The sequence below is a fragment of the Equus przewalskii genome, chromosome 3, assembly GCF_037783145.1.
Source record: "Equus przewalskii isolate Varuska chromosome 3, EquPr2, whole genome shotgun sequence".
NCBI classification, from domain to species: Eukaryota; Metazoa; Chordata; class Mammalia; order Perissodactyla; family Equidae; genus Equus; species Equus przewalskii.
The window spans coordinates 53,139,273-53,158,047 of record NC_091833.1 but is presented as its reverse complement, the minus strand read 5'-3'; the positions used below and the strand labels follow the sequence as shown (position 1 = coordinate 53,158,047).

Below are 18,775 nucleotides of genomic sequence, written 5' to 3'. Positions count from 1 at the left end.
TGGACATCCGTTTTCATTTTCCCAGGAGTGGGATTGCTGGGTCATATGGTAAGTGCATGTGTATGTTTATAGAGACCACCATATTGTTTCTCAAAGAGGCTATACCGTTTACATTCCCACCAGCAACATGTGAGAGGTCCGGTTGCTCCCCATCCTCACAAACACTTGGTGTTTGGGGACTTCTTAACTTTAGCCATTCTAGTGAGTATGTAGTGATATTTCAGGCATCAGTACTTTTGATCAATATTAATTGAAGCATCAGTATTTTAGCAAGCCTCCTCAGATGATTCTAGTGTCAGCTATGGATGAAAATGACTGTCCACATTGTCTTTTCGTGACATCTCTCAATATTTGAATTTTACCCATCCTTCAGGCCTCAACTTAAATCCTGACTTTTCCATGAAAACATATCCAATACAGGAGTAATTTCCTCTCTCCTGCAGCCCCATGTCACCATTACTAAGCGCTGCAGTTTGTCATGTACGCAGTTACCACATCTACCAGACTCTAAGGTATTTGAGGTCAAAGACTTCTTTGTCCCTTACCTTTGCAGGTCTTAATGAATATTGTTGAATGAGCTATGAATATTTGTAATGCTTTCTTCATATTTAATGTAACAGAGTGGCAACAGTAAGATCGCAGGCTCTGGAGCCAGACTTTCTGCCTTTAAATAGTGGCTCTGAGCCTTATTACCTCTGTGACCCGAGGCAAGTTAATTAATCTCGCTGTACCTCAGTTTTATTATGTAAAAATGGGGTATAAAAGGCACCTATCTCGAAGGGTTAGTCTGATAATTAAATGAATAATGGTCACACAACATTTAGGACTGTGCCTAGCACATGGTAAGCAGCATGCAATGTCAGCTATTTCTAGAACTTGTGTGTGTCTGCTCTACGGTGTGTGGGAGGGTTTGGGACAAGAGTGAAGAAAGCAAAGAGGTATTAGAAGGAGAGGGGAGCATGAGGGAAAAGAGGCGGACTAAGATACTTCCCCAAATGTTGGCTTTGGACAATTGAAAGTCAAATATCCTTTTAACAGTCCTTGGTCCAGTTCTCTAGATGGGGCTTCACAGTCAGCTGAATGCCCCTCTCCCCAAGGTCAAGCACGGTGACATTGAGCTTATGTCTGATTCTGGTGATTTTTTTCCCCTCAGTCAGGCTACTGTCCCTTGCTTTTCATCAAGAGGCAGTTCTGATCTCCAGCCAGTAAATCCAGCTTTCAGTTAAGTCACTCTATCAACATCATGGGCAGCTGACTGGCTGCTTGCTGTCAACAGTAGCTATCTGGGTTTCCCTGTGGCTGGAGGCTTTCTTTTTTGCCATGACCCAGTTAATACTGTCTACCTGGTATGGAATAACTTTTTGCCTAGAATGATCCAGTCCTCAAGACATACCTTTGTGGTCAGTAGCTTAAAAGTTGCTGTATCCTATCCTTTCACTCATTTTCTAGACACAGAGCTCTATTATCATGGAAAAAGGAAGCCAAGCCATTATAATAATCATAGTGATGGACATTTCTTGGATTATTTCAATGTATTAAGCATTGCACAAAGCACAGTACATAGGTTATCATTCCTAATCCTCCTTCCATCACCAATGAGAAACTATTGCTCTTCCCAAATTATGAATGAGGAAACTGACATTCACAGAGGCTGAGTAACTTGTCATAGTGTCAATAAGAGCCTACACTATATTCATTTTCTCATTCGTTCATTATTCATTTGAATACTGGTACCTAGATCCCCTATTTTCACCTCTAGCAGAGGAAACACACTGTTTTCAAAGAAGCACAAATATTCATCACATGTAAAGCTTCCCTTTCCCCTAGGCCCCCTCATTTTTCTAATTTTTTGCTGTAAGTCTTTTATCTGAACTTTGCTCATCCAGAAGTAAAACTAAAATACTTACACAATACAAAGAAGCCAAAGTAAGAAAGCAAACTGGTGATGCACCCCCAATCCTGTTGGATGGTGCCCCCTCAAAACAATTTACCATGCCAGGACTTTGGTTTCCTGCATTGCATTGGATCAAAGATAACGGGCACCTTCAACTTCACAGAGATGTGCTGAAGGGCGTAGTGTAGATCTAAATTCCAAACTCCTAAACCAATTTTATGACCTTGACCCTAGTCCGGCATTCCCAGAAACTGCCTTTTTGGGTGGTCATCCCAGAGGATTTTTCTGCCTTTTGTGAGTCCCTGAACACTTTTGGGGAACCCACAGTGATTACTCTCCCTCCACTAACTAGTCAGACATTAATGCTTAAAAGCACCCTAATCTCATTAACATGGAATCGGTGGTATTTTTAGTCAGAGAAGCTCCTGGAAATTTGGTCAGGTTTGCCTCTCAGGAATGTAGCTAGGAATATTTTTATTTGTTTCGCCTCTCTTCCACGTGACAATCTATCTTTTCTTCCATGATAGGGAATAAAGCAGTGTTTGTGCATTCCAGGGTATGTCTTTTCAAAAGAGTTGATTGGGATGATTTCTAATTGAAATAAATAAAATATTCCACTGGATTCTGGAAACAACAGCCTGCTTATACTGAGATTGTATTCACGCTGTGGGAGGAAAAGAACCACTGGGATTATTTGAAGTTTTGCTGTTGCTGCCAGCGTTGGGGGAAAGAGAGCAGCTTTGAGTGAGGAGATATCTTTCTTCAAATGCTGTATCTCTGGGGCCTGGCCAGGTCAGGGCGATTCCTTTCTTCAAACATTGAATATTTTGCAGCCGCCCTCTGGTCTACCAGATGTTGCCCAGCTCCTCCTGGCTGGGCCTGGTCACTGCAGGGCACTGTCTGCTGTTCTTACTGCTCTTAGAGGTCTGACTGAGAGCTCTCTGAATGATTAGAATATGGTGCTAATGAGGCCTGGGCCACAAGCTTGATCCAGGTGTGAGCCAGTCACCTTTGCACAGAGAAAAGCTTTGTCCTTTAGCCTTAGTTTGCACCTAGCCCCTGCCAGCCAGTCTACAAATGGATCAGAAAGGGAACCAGGTGAGTGAGTACGGTGATGAATGAGGGATTCATTTTGCTATAGGAAAATAAAAGCACAGGACTTACTGCACCCAAGGTTATGGCAACATCTTTGTAGGTGTGGGCCAGTGGGTGGTAATTAGTGGGAGGCAGACACTCCAAATCAAAACATGAAGCTACATAAAAGTATCTGCTACGGACACAAACCCAGAGCGGCACAGTTTTTATACCCATGTTGTCCAGGAGGAAAATAAGGAATTTAATTGAACGTATACTTATTGAGTGCCTAATATGGCCAGTCACTCTTTAGGTTGCTGAGTGAGGAACTCAGATGAGTCTCTATTCTCAAAGAACTTAAAGCTGATAGGAAGTAGAAATGAAATAAGTGCACAGATAACTATAACACAAGAAAGCATAAGGGGAGTTATGAAGGGTGCAAATAAAATACTGTGGGAATTCTGGGAGGGAGAGATCACAATTACAGAACCCACCCAATTGGTCTACCCAATATTCATTCCCTTCTATTTTCCTTCCTAACAGATTTTTTATTTTGTTTGGGATCCACTGTTCTCCCTACAATCATGGGTTCCAGGGCAGCTGACCCCATGCCCAGTTTCAGAGAATTTAAGCTGATTACTCTAAGCCAACCATGGGGATCCGATTATTGTCTCCTGTGCGTAGTTTAGGAATGGCTATGCACCCAGCTCTGGCTGATAATGATTGTGTGGGATGATTTCTGGGAAACGTTTTCTTACCCTCTAGCAAGAGAGAGAATGGGCCCTTTTTTCCTTTTCCTGCTGCCATGACTGGAAGAGATGCCTGGTGTTGCTGCAGTCATCTTAACACCAGCCTGAGGAAAAAGCCAGTACATGCAGGAGGACAGGGTAAGAGAAGTTCAAAAAGTTTGAGTCAGATTTTCTGTTGCTTGAAGGTGAACTTTACACAAGTTGAATTCATTCAGTGTGAGTGAGGAAAATTTTATGAGAAAGCATAAAAATATTTATGTTTTATGAGAAAACATTCAAGATGAGCACTGAAGGAAAGATACAATTTTGATCATTGGAGTACAGACAGTAAAATATTTTAGGTGATGGAGTGGTGTAAATGAGGCGGGAATAATTTAGGCTAAGAAAAAATAAAAAAGAAAGGCACATAAATTTGAAGGTTTAAAATATGTTCATCTGGACTGGAATTTAAAATTTTCATGTGTGCTTGACTTAATTCTGTAAGGGATATAGACCATTTATAAGAGAGATATTAAAAATAGTTTTAAAAAGGAAAATAATCAGATGCATGTGAGATAAATGTATGTAAATTATAACAAAAGTTCAACACCTACACAAGGAATTTGAAGAGAAGTGAAATAGATACAGACTAAACGTTCTAAAATCTTACACAGTCACAAGATTTGAATATGACTTTCAAATTTCTGATGATCAAAATGAAAAGGAAAACTGGTTAATTATATGGGTCTCATTTCCCATTTGGAGAAAATGTGCCGGTTCCTCGAGAGAATTTATTTATGTGAATATTTATATGGAGAACAATGGAAGATGTAAAGGATGATGTCCCTATCAAATTCTCTACAGTGAATTTACCATTGGTTCCAGCGCTTTTTTCAACTAAGAGCACATTAAAGTATATGAAATGCCTGGTGGAATCTTGAGAGTAAACGCGGAAAAGATAAGTTGAGACATACTGTGGAGCAATTTAGATGATAGGATAAGAACTTTGGAATTTATTTCATAGTCAAGGGGAAAATGTGGAGTTTGACAAAGGAGTAAAATGATCATAACTGATCTCTTGTAGAGTTTAATCTATTAATGATCTGTGAGTGGCACTGGAAGAAGCCAATCAAGGATGTAGAGAGGAAAGAAAACAAACTAGTATAATGTTGAGTACTTATTAGACGCTTGGCTTTATTTACGGTAGTTTAAATAAGTATGAGATGTTTTTAAAAAACTATTGATGACCATATGTTTTCCCCTTTATTTTGTAAATATGATGAATTATGTTGATTGATTGTCAAATGTTAAATCAACTTTTCATTCCTGCAATAAACTCAACTTGATGACAACGTATTAACTTTAAAAAACGTATATCACCTTGATTGAATTTGCTAATACTTGTTTGGGATGTATGTTTATGAGAAAGATGCTCTTGCCCTTTATTTGTAATGTCCTTGATATTTTTTCATGTCAGGTTTATGACTGCCTGAAAAAATGCATTGCAAAGTATTTTCTCTTTTTTTTATTTTGGAAGAGTTAAGATTGGTGCTATTTTTTTCTTTAAATGGTAAGAAGAATTCACTGCTTAGCCATCTGAGCCTGAAGGTTTCTTTATATGGGAAGACTTTAAATTATATACATATGTATACACACACACACATATTATACATATTATGGAATACGACTATTCAGATTTTATATTTCTTCTTGTGTCAGTTTTGGTAAAGTATGGTTTTCTACGATTTTATGCATTTCATCTAAATTATTACATGTTGGCATACATATGTTTTTAATATCCTCTTATGTATCTTTACTTTCTATAGGGCATATAATGCTGTCTTCAAAGACTAATTTTTGGATGTTGATTTGTGTTATTGCAAATTTAATTTTTATTTAGTTAACTTCAGCTATTGTCTTTATTATTTCCATCCTTTTACTTGCTTCATACATAATTTGTTGCTCTTTTAACTTTTTGAGATTGATATTTAGATTAAGTTTTACTTTTCTAGTAAGTGTAAATAAGACTATAAGTTGTTCTCTATACACTGTAGTAGCTATATTTCTACACATTTTAAGATATCAAATATTTCTTTATCAGTCAAAAATATTTTCTAATTTTCACTGCAATTTTGTCCTTGACCCATCAGCTACTAAGACGTGCCTGGTTTACTTTCTAAATATTTGGGTTTTAAAAGTTATTCTTTTATTAACTGTTTCTATTGTAATTCTATTGTATTTAAAGAATAGATTCTGAATGATTAAAATTCTTTGAAATGTATTGAGGTCTACTTCATGGCCAACCGTATGGTCAGATTTTATAAAAATACTCTATGTAAGTTTGGAAAAGGCTGTGTAAATTGCATTTGTTGGACACGGTACCCTCATCCCAATTAGTTTAGGTTTATCAATCTTGTTGTCTTATCTTCCAAATCCTTACTGGTTTTTGTCTGCTTATTCTATCAGTTACTGTGTGGTGTACACTAGTGTGTATCCCAATATAATTATGTAATATATCATTACATATAAATATATATTATAATATATTACATATGATATATATTATTATATGACTATATTATATAACATCAGTGTTTAACTATGATATTTTTTGGCTGAAATTCCACTTCTTAGATTAAAACCGAAAGCAAAGAGGTGGGAAGATTAAGTTTACATCATCATGCATTTTTCTTCTTAGATCTGTGCAGTCTCTGTTAAATACAAATTTCAAGAAAAATTTTAGTGAGGCTATAGTTACCCTCCCTAATAGAATAAGGTTTATTGTCAATTCCAGCCTAGATATCAGCCAGATATGATCTTGCGGGCAACGGTCGGAAAGCTTGGGGGTCTCTGAAGTGGCTCCTTCCCTTACACAGAGGTAAAAAAATCATGGAGAAGACCCATGCTGCTGGAGAGGCAGCCGAAAAGTGTGACCTGGCAGGGATGGGGCAACCCTTGGGTTTTCAGACGTGAATGGGACTCCAGGAATGGTCTTGGCTCTTCAGTGATCTCTTGTCCCCTTTATTCTGCAACACAGCCTCTCTGACAAAGATTTGGGCTCTATTACTACGCAGCTAAGTGCATGGAAGAAAGAGTCTGAACTCAGTTGACTTTTAAAATGCTCTGTTCACTTTTTTTTAAAGGAACTGAAGAAACGCAGCGGGTTCCCTTATAATCAGCATCAGGCCCCTTTTTACAGGGAATAGCTCTCCATCAGTGGCTGGCAGGGAGCCAAAACTTGCATGGAGGGGCAAGCAATAAAATAAAAATCACATTTTCAAGATTTCTTTTCCCTGCTACCCTGGGTCATCTTTGATTAATGGACTGCATTTATTTTAAAGGTGTGATTGCACACACGTTACCTGTACTGTGCCACTGTGCACTTGGGGGAGAGAAAGCTCGTTGTGAATTCTGAACCACAGTGAGATGTTAGTACATCATTAATATGCGTAGGTGCAGATATCTGTCTGTTGTTTTAGAATGCTATTTCATTTATATAGTGCTGGTACTCTTGATATAAGAGACTCCATCCCCAGCTAGAGGGATTCCTAAATAAAACTAGCAAGTTATTGCAGAAGTAATCAGACAGAGCGAAAGAGTTCAGGTTCTTGTGTCTCTCTCTATATGAGGCTCGTTCTTGAGTTTCATTTCAAATGTCTCTCCATGTGGACTAGCTTAACTTATTTCTTTCTTCTCTCACTGACAGCAAATACACCTGTTTTAACTTTTCTTTCTCCTCCCTTAATTTTGTTTAATCTGAAAACTCAGTTTGCTGCTCTTTTGGTTCCACCAGCTTGAAAGCAGGCTCAAGGAAATAAAACCTCATGGGGTGTGGGGCCAAGCCGCTTGTACACATTTCTGTGTGCACAGATGAGCCACCTGAGGAGGGATGGCCTTTGAGGAGATTCTGTGTGCCTACCTGCCAGGAAGAAATGGGACATACAAAGTCCTATTTGCATATCTTGAAGTCATCATTTCACCATCCTACTTCCAACCATCTTGAACAGGAAAAGCTCAACTCCTTAAGATGGCATGCAGAGCATTCAAGGCCCCCACCTGTCTCTGTAGTTGCAATCCTGAGTCTTCACTCTAGCCATGTAAAGCTCCTTGCTGCTTTCCAAAGCACTCTAGCACTCTATACCGTTTCCCTCCTCTTTGCCATTGCACGTTGCCCTCCCCCCGCCGCAGTCTGGAACATACTTCCTCTCCTTCTCTGCTTGGTGACTTCTGCCCAAGCATTTTTCCTTCTGTGAAATCTTTCATGAATCTCCATCTAGAGTTGCCCTCTCTCTTTTTGGTATTTCTAGTGTACCTTGGTATATAATCTATTACATCACTTACATCTTACAATGAATTCTTTATGTGTCCCGAATCTTATTAGGCTATGGCCGCCTACATGGGAAGGGCTGTATTTATTGTCATTGTATGTCCAGTGCCTAGCACAGAGCCTGGAAATGATAAGTTCTGAACAAAAACGTATTGTTTGTGTAATACTCTGGGACTTTGGACGATATTTGAAGTAGCACGTGAGAACCTGTGGGAACAGAACACGTCAGAAACGTTGGATTGTGTGTTAGAGATTACGAGAGACTCCATCTGATTAGAGAGACCCCTACATATCACCCACAAATTACTGAATTGATACCTGCTGTTGTCAGTTCCTCTTTCTCCTTAAGGCAGGTGGGAATGGCTCTTCTTGGAATGATTGCAGCAATTCTATTGCTTAAACAAGGTGTCTTGAGCTGGGTCCCTGGGCAGGGTTGCATCACCGAAGGCTCACTAGTTACACGGAGTTCTAAAATACATTTGTTTGGCCTACACAATATTCTAAGAAAATAGTTATCAACATTAAAAAATCTGGAGATGTCACACAAATATCTCAATTTCTACCTTCTTTTAGAGCAAAAGGACTATTATGGCACATTCTCACATCTCAAAAAATCAGTTGAACTTACGCTGTCCATGTGCCATAGACTCAGCACTCTCATCTCACCTGTCTGTTCCATCGTGTTAAATGCCACATGCCCAGTGAGACTGTGTGAAGGTTTGGTCTGTGTGAATTTATGAGCATTTGTGAAAGGAACATGTCCTCAAGTTGTCATCATAATTCCAAAAAGGGGTATGAACCTAAATAGGTTAAAACTAACTAATTTGGATAAGAATGCACAGAGAAAACCATATTGAGCCAAGAGAAGAGTACCAACATAAAACCAACATCAAAAAATCATAATTGAACTGGATTTCATCATTTGTCACTGACTCTCAATGGCAAGGTGGGAAATAAAGTGGGTTTTGAGTGGCAGATAGAGTTTTGTTATCTTCACATAGTTAATGTAGCTGAAAACACACACACACACTCACACACATCCTGAAAATACACCTGCTGAAGAGAAAGGGCATGGCAAATACCAGAAATGCTGCTCCAGTGACTTTGAATATTAAATATTCTCAATGAACACCTTGGTAAGTGGAGATTAGGATGATCCGTAGAACGATAACAGAACTCAAGTTCATTCTTGATAATCATCCAAATTAAATGAATCTGGAATTCCCATTTTCCTGAATTTGATCTTGGTTTCAGATCGTGGCAATCTCTTGTTATTGAGTACAATTTCATTCCACTCATCCTGTTACTTTAATCATTATTAAGGAAAGCCTTTTAAATATGAGACTGGAATTGGCTTATTGTGTTTTATCGTTGATTTTTAGCTTAACAGAAGAATCCCTCTTTACTCCCCATCTCTGAATATATTTAAGGAAGAGTGTAGTATACTGTTAATTTGGAATCTGTCTGATCTGCCCAATTTTGATTTAAGTTACCTGATTCAGGGAAGACAAACTTTATTCTCCGTTTTCTGAGAGTCCCACTTATTAGAGATTTTGGTAAATGGATGTCTATCATTGAATTAAAACATAGTAAGATTTAGCTGGAGATACAGAACCCACTTTTTTCCCTTACCTATAGGTAGATAAATCGTAAGTAACAGATATGAAAAGTAAATTCTATTTGAAAGAAAGGATTATTCAAAACCTTCCTCAGGAACTTGTCTCATTATTATAAAATCTTTACTGCTATAAAATTCTTTCTTATATTAAGGCAGGAATCATTCATGCCAAAGATAAAGCTCATTTTCTTATCCACTTATAAATAATACATGTGCTCCTGTCATTATGTCACTTGCATTAGTGGAAAAAAGTAAGAATATAGCTAGACATTTCTTAAGCTAAAAAATTCCTGGGGAGACTGAATTCAAAGGCTTAAGAAATCTTAAGAATAAAATGGAAAATGTCAACTACTCGCTTTACTGGCAATATTTCACTTGATTTCAAACACTTAGAGCAAATCAAAAAATCAAAAGATATTTATTGCTGGCTAGAAGTTACATAAAATAACAGCATGACTTGGATATGATATTGATTGAGTTTTCTTGGAGATATATAATTTAGTTTTATGGTGAATTTGGTAATGGAAGTTGTCAAGTGACAATAAAGCAGTCTATTAATTCCTATTAAGTTTACTATGCTTATTTCAGAAGATGGCTCTTATTATATACTTTATAATACATATTCCTTGGGAATCTAGGTAGAAATTATGATTACATCCTTGAAAAAGTTGCTATCCTATCTAACACTCTTCCCAATGGAATTGTTACTAAATTGAGGCCTATTCTGCCACCAAAATCCATAACGGTTCTTTCCCTTACAAAATATTGACCACAAAATGGTAAGTAGTTTGCAGTGGCCAGACATAGGCTCTGCTGTCCCTCCAGAGGCCACCTAATGGAACATGTGAGAATTCTGTGGCAACACTTGCTCTTGATTCATGAAAGCCTCTTAATATATTTCATCAATTCTAAGACATCTTCAATTATAAGTCAAACTAACATTTTACATTCCATTAAAAAATACAAAATGCTGCCAATTAAACTGACCCACCAATTATTATAAGACATTTCTGATTGCAATCAGAAATGTTAAAATGTGAAAAGAAAATATGTCTTAGAATGATGAGAAAAGGTATCAGCTGTATTCTTTAAGCTCTGCCCTCCAGAGTCCTCTTACGTCCCCACCTGAGTCATAAAGTTTTGGAAAACGGTAAGATGGCTGTGTCCATTGAGGATAACTGGTGATGCAAAGTGTGCTTTTCTTTGTGTTAACTGTTAACAAGGAAAAGATAGCCTGTGAGTTATTAAAAGCTACAATTTTCAGTCTGAACATTCTCCAGACATGTGTTAACTAAAGTTAGGCCTATGTAACAAGATGCTCTGAAGAGTAGACCTTTTCTCCATCTTTGATTAGTTTAGACCTTGGTTGTTCAGAGGTGGTAGATCTCTTTTTGGGAGGCCTTCTATGGCCCCAGAGCCCCAGGACCCTTGCATTTAACTCTATGCACATGGTTGTACAAGAAGCTGATCTATGTACACATGTTGCATTTCTAAATAAAGTGAAATAATGGTATTAACAGTGTTGCATACACACACACACACACACACACACACACACACACGAGCTCTATATCCAATGTCTATTTAGTGAGCCTTAGTTATGTGTCAGGCATTGTTTATACATTTTGTAGACATTTAATCTTAATCTTATAATATTAACAACATTGTGAGATAGACTCTAGTATGTCTGTTTTACAAATAAAACTGAGACTTAGTGAGGATTGTTACTTGTTCATGCCATGCAATTAGAAACTGATGAAACTAAGATTCAAACCCAGCTCTGTCATAAAACAAACCCATTTTATTTTTAACCACTGTGGTGCCTCTCCCAGACACATCATATTTATTTTATTATGTTGTTTTATTTAGTTTTACTCAAACTTATTCCGAAAAAGCCTTTCTGTAGTACACCCCCCAAACACACATACAGCCTGCACAAAATTATACAGAACTGAGGGAGAGGAAAGGGACAAGGAGAGGGGAGATGAGCACTTCCATGCCACTCAGTGGGTTTTAACAATAAACTAGAAATCAGGAGTTTTAGGATTCATTTTTCTGCTCCTGTTTTCATTTTGGATAATTCAGTTCTCAATATGCTTGAGTATATCCCAAAATAAACGATTCTTTGTAATAGTTTAGATAAGCAAGTATTCTTCCCCATTCTCTTTGTTCTTTTCCTTTTTTGGATTAAATAAATGGTTTTATTTGGAAAAAAGCAGAATGTAAACTTAGACGCATTGCTATCAATCCTTTAGCGTTTTCCTAATGTCTTTATTTTACAGAGTGGGCAGCCAGAGATGTAGGAATCTTGCTGACGTCCAGCAGATAGTATTAGATGTGGGGAAAATGAATGCTACTAAATAATATAGTTTGTGAAATGTCAAGGTACAGAATTTGGATATTTCAGTCCCCAAAAGTAAATGACAATATGCTCATCCTTTTAATGGAAACATTACTAGGAGGCTCCTGGCTACATAATCCATCATACCGCAGAAGACTTGCTGACTTATGCTTTGTGACGGACCAGTGAGAAAAATATACAAACTCATACACCAATGTTGCAAATCAATTCTGCGGCAAAGTGGAAATAACTCTTGTACCAATAAGCAGTAAGACCTACGGGGAAAAAATCCTTTTCTGTATTTCTAACTTGCAGATAGAAAGAGAAGCCATCAATCATGCTGGAGAGCTTCCATTTCAGGGCCGTTGTTCTTAAAGACAAACCAGATGAAATCAGACAAGACCAGAATATGCAAAGGCCTTTGGATTTTTCCAGTCTTGGTGCAGGAAGGAAGCAAGGAGAAGCAAGGCGTTCTCTCTTTTTATTCTATGTGTGAAACTTGGAGTCCAGCAAAGACATGTACATAGGCTCAGTTTATTGTCAAAATGACTAATTTATCACTTCACAAATGACTATTAATCATACGTTAATGAGATATTCTCTTTGCTCTGGCAAATACAGGTTCTGTGGAAATCCTTTCTCCTTGGTACCCGGCGCAAGCCAAAAGCATGCAGAACTCAATTAATCTTGGAGCAGCATGGGGTGTTTGAAACTGCTCACAGTTTGAAAAGAAGCAAATAGCAAAGACATTTAAACTGTCCATATTTCACTGTGTAAATTCAGAAGCACTTAATCATCCCCTACGCTTTCTTTTGTTGCCTTTCTTCCTCTGTCATGTTATAACTGTGTTTCGAGCCTCCCCCATTTCTTTCCCCAAACTTGTACACTGAAGCACAAACCAAAAAGAGTGGGGCTTCTAATAAATTGATTCTCAGTCTTCTTGGATAAACAGACAATGAATAGAAACTATGTGCAGCATATAGATATGATATTCCAGCCAAAGTGATACCTGTATCTAATTGCATAAATTATGAATTGAATGCCATCACTTACCAAGCAACGCCTAGGTTAGAGTTCTATTTCCAGTCCCAGATTTCCAGATTGACCTCAGGAGGAAAAGTTATGAAGTTTGTTTGACTCAGTTAAATTCTCTACAAACAAAGGCTGCCATTTTTTATAATTGAATGCTTTAGTTAATTCAACAGACATTCATTGAGTACTTACTCTGTTTCAGGCGCTAAGGATAAAAATATGAATCAGTTATATTTCTTCCCCTTGTGGAGCTCACAGTATAGTGATAGAAGTGAACTGTTGTTTGCCTAGGAGAATAAAGGAAGGGGAAAGAGCAGTCTGAGGCATGAATGCACTAGGAGTATGATGTGTTAGTGGATAGTAAGTAACAAAGGAAGGCTAGATATTGGCTGCCTAGGAGAAGAGCCTGAGTGTAGAGATTGATGTTGGAAAGGGAAGTTGAAATGAGATTGTGGGGAGCGCTACATACATTTCTAAATGCATTGGGGAGCCACCAGACGTTTTTGCTCAGGGAACTGACGTGACTTGTGTCAAGACTTTGAGCCTAAGGCCATTACTGAAAAACACTTGTGAGTTCTGGAATGGGTCTGAGCAGATTTTACGTGTGGGAGGGACACGAACAGATGCATCCACGAAAGCTGAGTGCAATGTATTTATTTCATTAATGGCCCCAGTTCTTCACCCCTCCCTGGATCCACACCCTGTTCACAATGACATTTTGCAGCGTCCTCTCTCCGTGGGCAGGGCTCCTTCCTGCTGGGTTTGGCTGCATGATTTATTGAGACATTGTCACTTCAGGCTCTTCCTAAAACAAAGTCTCCAACCCGGTCTACTCCTTCCTTTTGCACACTGAAAACTGCATGTGGATATCAAAGTGTGGTCAGTGCCCAAGCTCCTCTGGCTCCGGAGGGAAGGGCAAAGTGCTCTGGACCACCAGTACCGGAGGATGCAGAGAGGGAATAGACACTTCAAATCCAGCTCCAAGTTGCCCTCAGCAACGGCTGTCACTCGTTTTGCTGTTTAATAGTCTAAGAGCGAACATATTTTGCTACCACAAAAAAAAATGATTTTCTTCTTAAGATCACTGAGGCTCAAGAATACCGAAGTTTGTAAGTTATTCCTCCCAAAATAAAAACCTTGACCTTATTAAACTAAGTAACAATTTGCCTCTTTTCTGGGCCTGGGTTACATTTACGAATTCTCTCACTTTAATTGTAAAAGTTTCCTGTGAACCATATGGGACAAGTGTAACCAATTAAAAATAGTTTCTCTGATTCTTAAAAAATGTCCTGCTTTTTGGTGGAGGCATGTTGGGTTGGGAGTACGGGCTCATCTCTTAGCTTTTCCTTGTTTTTACCTCCCTCCCTTTTTATTTTAACTGCAAAAGGAACATACAGAAAGGGCTTTGTTTGCTGGTTTGTTTATTTATTTATTTTAAGTGAGCAAAGACCTTTATGCCACTGAACAAAAAGGAAATTCATTTCTTTACTAGAACGGCATTACAAACTCAGGTTGTATCAAAATAATCAAACCACTACCCATCGAGAATCAGGAAAAAAGAATGTAGAGGTTGTGAATACTTGCTGCTCTTGAACTTTAGATGTTGGAGCACGACTGTTCTCATAATGCTCCTGACAATACTTATGCAACAGGATGCTGGGGAGCCTGGACGTGATGCAAGGGCCTTCAAGAACTCCTCGGGTTGTTCCATCTTCGCAACTCGGGCCACGATGTTCCGGGTGACAGGATGCCAGGCTCAGGAGCAGGCTCTTCACCCAATTTTGTACAATGGGCTGTCCAAAGATGGTGATTTCGACTAAGTTGCCGGGGTTGACTGTGTCCACTGTCAGCAGGGCCTGGCTCATCCACTCCGTTTCTGGAATTCTGGCATGGTCTGGGCCGAAGATGGAGGCAGCCAGCGAAGCCTCCAGGTAAAACACCAACGGATCGCTCAGTTCTCGCGCAGGAAACCCCGGCGGCCGGGTGCGAGCCCGCGGTAGCGGATGCAATAACCTCAGCAACCAGCCAGGGACTGAGTAGGCGTCTCCAGGGCCTCAGCAGCCCTGTGTCGTCCACCACTCTAGGACAGCTGGCCAGGAGCGAGGCCCACCAGCTCCCCTCGACTCCCAGTTTTTTTTTTTTAATCAAATTTAAAAGATATAGTTTACATACAATAAAATGCACCCATTTAATGTACCATTAAATGTACGTTTGAGGAGTTTTCACAAATGACCCATCCATGTAACCACCACCACATTATTATACAGAGTATTTCCATCATGTGAAAAGTTCCCTTGTGCCCCACCCTAGGCGAGCCCTAACCCCAAGCCCCAGCCCCAGGTAACCACTGATCTGCTGTCACTGCAGATTAAATTTATATTTTGTAGCATCTCATAAAAACAGAACCCTACATTATATATACTTGCATCTCATTTTCTTTTTGTTCAGCATAAGGATTTTGAGATATTGTATCAGAAGTTCATTCTTCATAAGTATTGGATAGTATTCACTTTTTTGTACATGTAATAATTGTTTGTCTATTTACCTGTCCGTAGATATTTGGGCTGTTTCCAGTTTGGGGCTATTATGAATATGTCTCCTATGGACATTTGTGTACAAGTCTGTGTGGATTTATGTTTTCTTTTCACTTGGGTAAATACTGAAGAGTAGAATTACTGGGTTATGCTGTAAGTGTATGTCTAACTTTATAAGAAACAGCCTAATTGTTTTCCAAAGCGGATCTACAGTTTTACATTCTTATCAGCAGTGTATGAGAATTCCAGTTGCCCCACATCCTCACCAACACTTGGTGTTGTCAGTCTGTCTAATGTTAGCCATTCTAGATGCTGTGTACTGGTGTGTCATTGTGGTTTTAACTTGAATTTCCCTAATGACTAATGATGTTGAGTATATTTGCATGCACTTATTTGCAATTTACATATCTTCTTGGTGAAATGTCTGTTCAAATCCTTTGCTCATTTTTAAAAGTCAGGTTGTTTGTCTTCTTATTTTAGACTTTTAATAGTTTCTTGCATATTCTGGATACAAGAAGATAGCCTTTATCAAATATATGTTTTGCTAATATTGTTTCACAGTCGGTGGCTTGCCTTTTCATTGTTAACAGTGCCTTTTAGAGATAAAGATTTGTTTATTTCTTCTTCTTTTTTTTTTAAGGAGGGTTTCTTTTCTTTTCTTTTTTTTGCAGGGAAAGATTTGGCCTGAGCTAACATCTGTTGCCAATGTTCCTCTTTTTTTTTTTATTCCCCAAAGCTTCAGTACATAGTTGTATGTCCTAGTTGTAAGTCCTTCTAGTTCTTCTTTGTGAGCCAAAAAGCGAATTTGGGCTGCTGAAGTGGTGAGCACCAAACTTTAACCACTAGGCAATCAGGGCTGATGGAGAAAAATTTATTTTGGATGAAATTCAATAGACTAATTTTTTTTTTCCTGAGGAAGATTTGCCCTGAACTAACATCTGTTGCCAATCTTCCTCTTTTTGTATATGAGCTGCCATCATGGCATGACTACTGACAGGTGAGTGGTGTGGGCTGCCCTCCCCCCAGAAATGAGCTGGACCACCAAAGTGGAGCTTGCTGAACTTACCCACTGGGCCACCAGGGCTGGCCCTCAACTGATTAATTTTTTCATATAGTTTGAGCTTTTTGTATCTTAGGAAATCTTTATCTAAACTAAGATCATAAATGCTTTTCTTTTCTAGGAATTGAATTGTTTTATGTCCAACATTCAGGGATATGATCCATTTTGAAGCAACTTTTGTATATGGTGCAAGGTGTGAGTGAAAGATCATGCTTTTTTTGTGTGTATGGCTATCCAATTGTTCCAGCACCGTTCATTCATGAGTGTCCTTTTCCAATTCAATTATATTGGCCATTTTGCTAAAAATCAATTGATCATGTACACATGTGGGTTCAATTTTGGACTCATTCCATTCCATTAATCTTTATATCAATTCTTACTCCAATAATGTTGTTTTAAAATAAATCTTAAAATTAGTTCTCCAACTTTGTTTTTCTTTTTCAAAATTGTTTTAACTTTTCTAGGTACTTTACATTTCCATATATTCATTAGAGTCAACTTGTCAATTTCTAAAAGAAAACTCTGCTGAAATTTTTACTTGTATTCCATTGAATTTCTAGATTGATTTGGGGAGAATGGACATGTTAACAGTATTTGGACTTCTGTCTATGAACAAAATATATCACCATTTATCTAGGACTTCTTTAGTCTCTCTCAGTAATGTTTTATGGTTTTCAGTGTATACATCATTCATGTATTTTGTTAATTTTATCCCTAAGTATTTCATGTTTTGGGGGCTATTTAAATGATATTGTATTTTTAATTTTAATGTCCAATTCTTGTTAATATGTAAAATATAACTGACAAAATTTTTTTATTAAGACTTTATTTTTTAGAATAGTTGTAGACTTACAGAAAAACTGGGCAGATAGTTCAAAGAGATCCTATATATAACCCCACCCCTCCCCCAACAGTTTCCCCTGTTATTAACATCTTCTATTCATATGGTACATTTGTTACAATTAATGAATCAATATTGATACATTATTATTAACTAAAATCCACAGTTTATTTAGAGGTCCTTCGTTTTTACATATTCTTTTCTCTGTTCTGGGATCTATCCAGGTTACCACATTGCATTTACTTGTCGTGTCTCCTTAGGCTCCCTTTGGTGGTGACAGTTTCTCAGACTTCCCTTGAGTTTGATGACCTTGACAGTTTTGAGGAGTACTGGTTGAGTATATCATAGGATGTCCATCTATTAGAAAGTGTCTGATGGCTTTTGTCATGGTTAGACTGGGGTTATGGGTTTTAGAGAGGAAGATCACAGTGGTAAAGTGTCATTTTCATCACATCATATCGAGGGTACATACTGTGAACTTGATTTATGACTGTTCATGTTGACCTTGATCACCTGGCTGAAGCAGTGTTTATCATTTTTCTCCACTGTAAAATTACTCCTTTTTACCCCCTTTCTATACTGTACGCTTCAGAAGGCGGTCACTATGCACAGCACATACTTAAGGAGTGGGGAGATGTGGTTCCTCCACTTTAGGGTGGAGTCCCTGCATTATTTATTTGGAATGCCTCTGGGTGGGACATTTGTCCCTTTTTCCTCGCTTACTAATTTATTCAATCATTTATTTATGTCACTGTAGACACAAGGGTATTTATTTTAACCTTGAGGTGTAATCCAATACTACTTTATTTTATTGCTGAAATTGTTCCAACTTTGGCCCTTGGGAGCTCTTTTGGTTGGTTCCTGTGCCCCTTTCAGATACACCCATCAATTTTCTTGTTTTTTTTAATACTTCCTTACTTTCTGGTGCTACAAGATGTTCAAGGCTCATCTTGTACATTTCCTTTCCCGGTTCTAGAGTGAGCAATTTCACCAAGGAGCATGGGTTCTTGATCTGGGTGCTAAGTGTGCTTGATGCTACTGCCATGTTGTTTATTTTTGACCCTTACAGTTAATGTAGCAAAAAATATATGTGTATCCAAGTCTTGGCTATTGTGTATAATGCTGCAATGAACATAGGGGTGCAGGTATCTTTATGCCTTTGCGTTTTCAAGTTCTTTGGATAAATACCCGGCAGTGGGATAGCTGGATCATATGGTAGGTCTATTCTTAATTTTCTGAGGATACTCTATACTGCTTTCCACAGTGGCTGCACCAGTCTGCACTCCCACCAGCAGTGTACAAGGGTTCCCTTCTCTCCACATCCTC

At 38.3% G+C, this 18,775-nt stretch overlaps 1 pseudogene; it reads right to left on the bottom strand.

Moving 5' to 3' along the window:
- Positions 1–14,323: 14,323 nt before the first annotated feature.
- LOC103549096 (oocyte-expressed protein homolog pseudogene) overlaps positions 14,324–18,775 on the bottom strand; it is a 56,341-nt pseudogene continuing 51,889 nt past the window's right edge.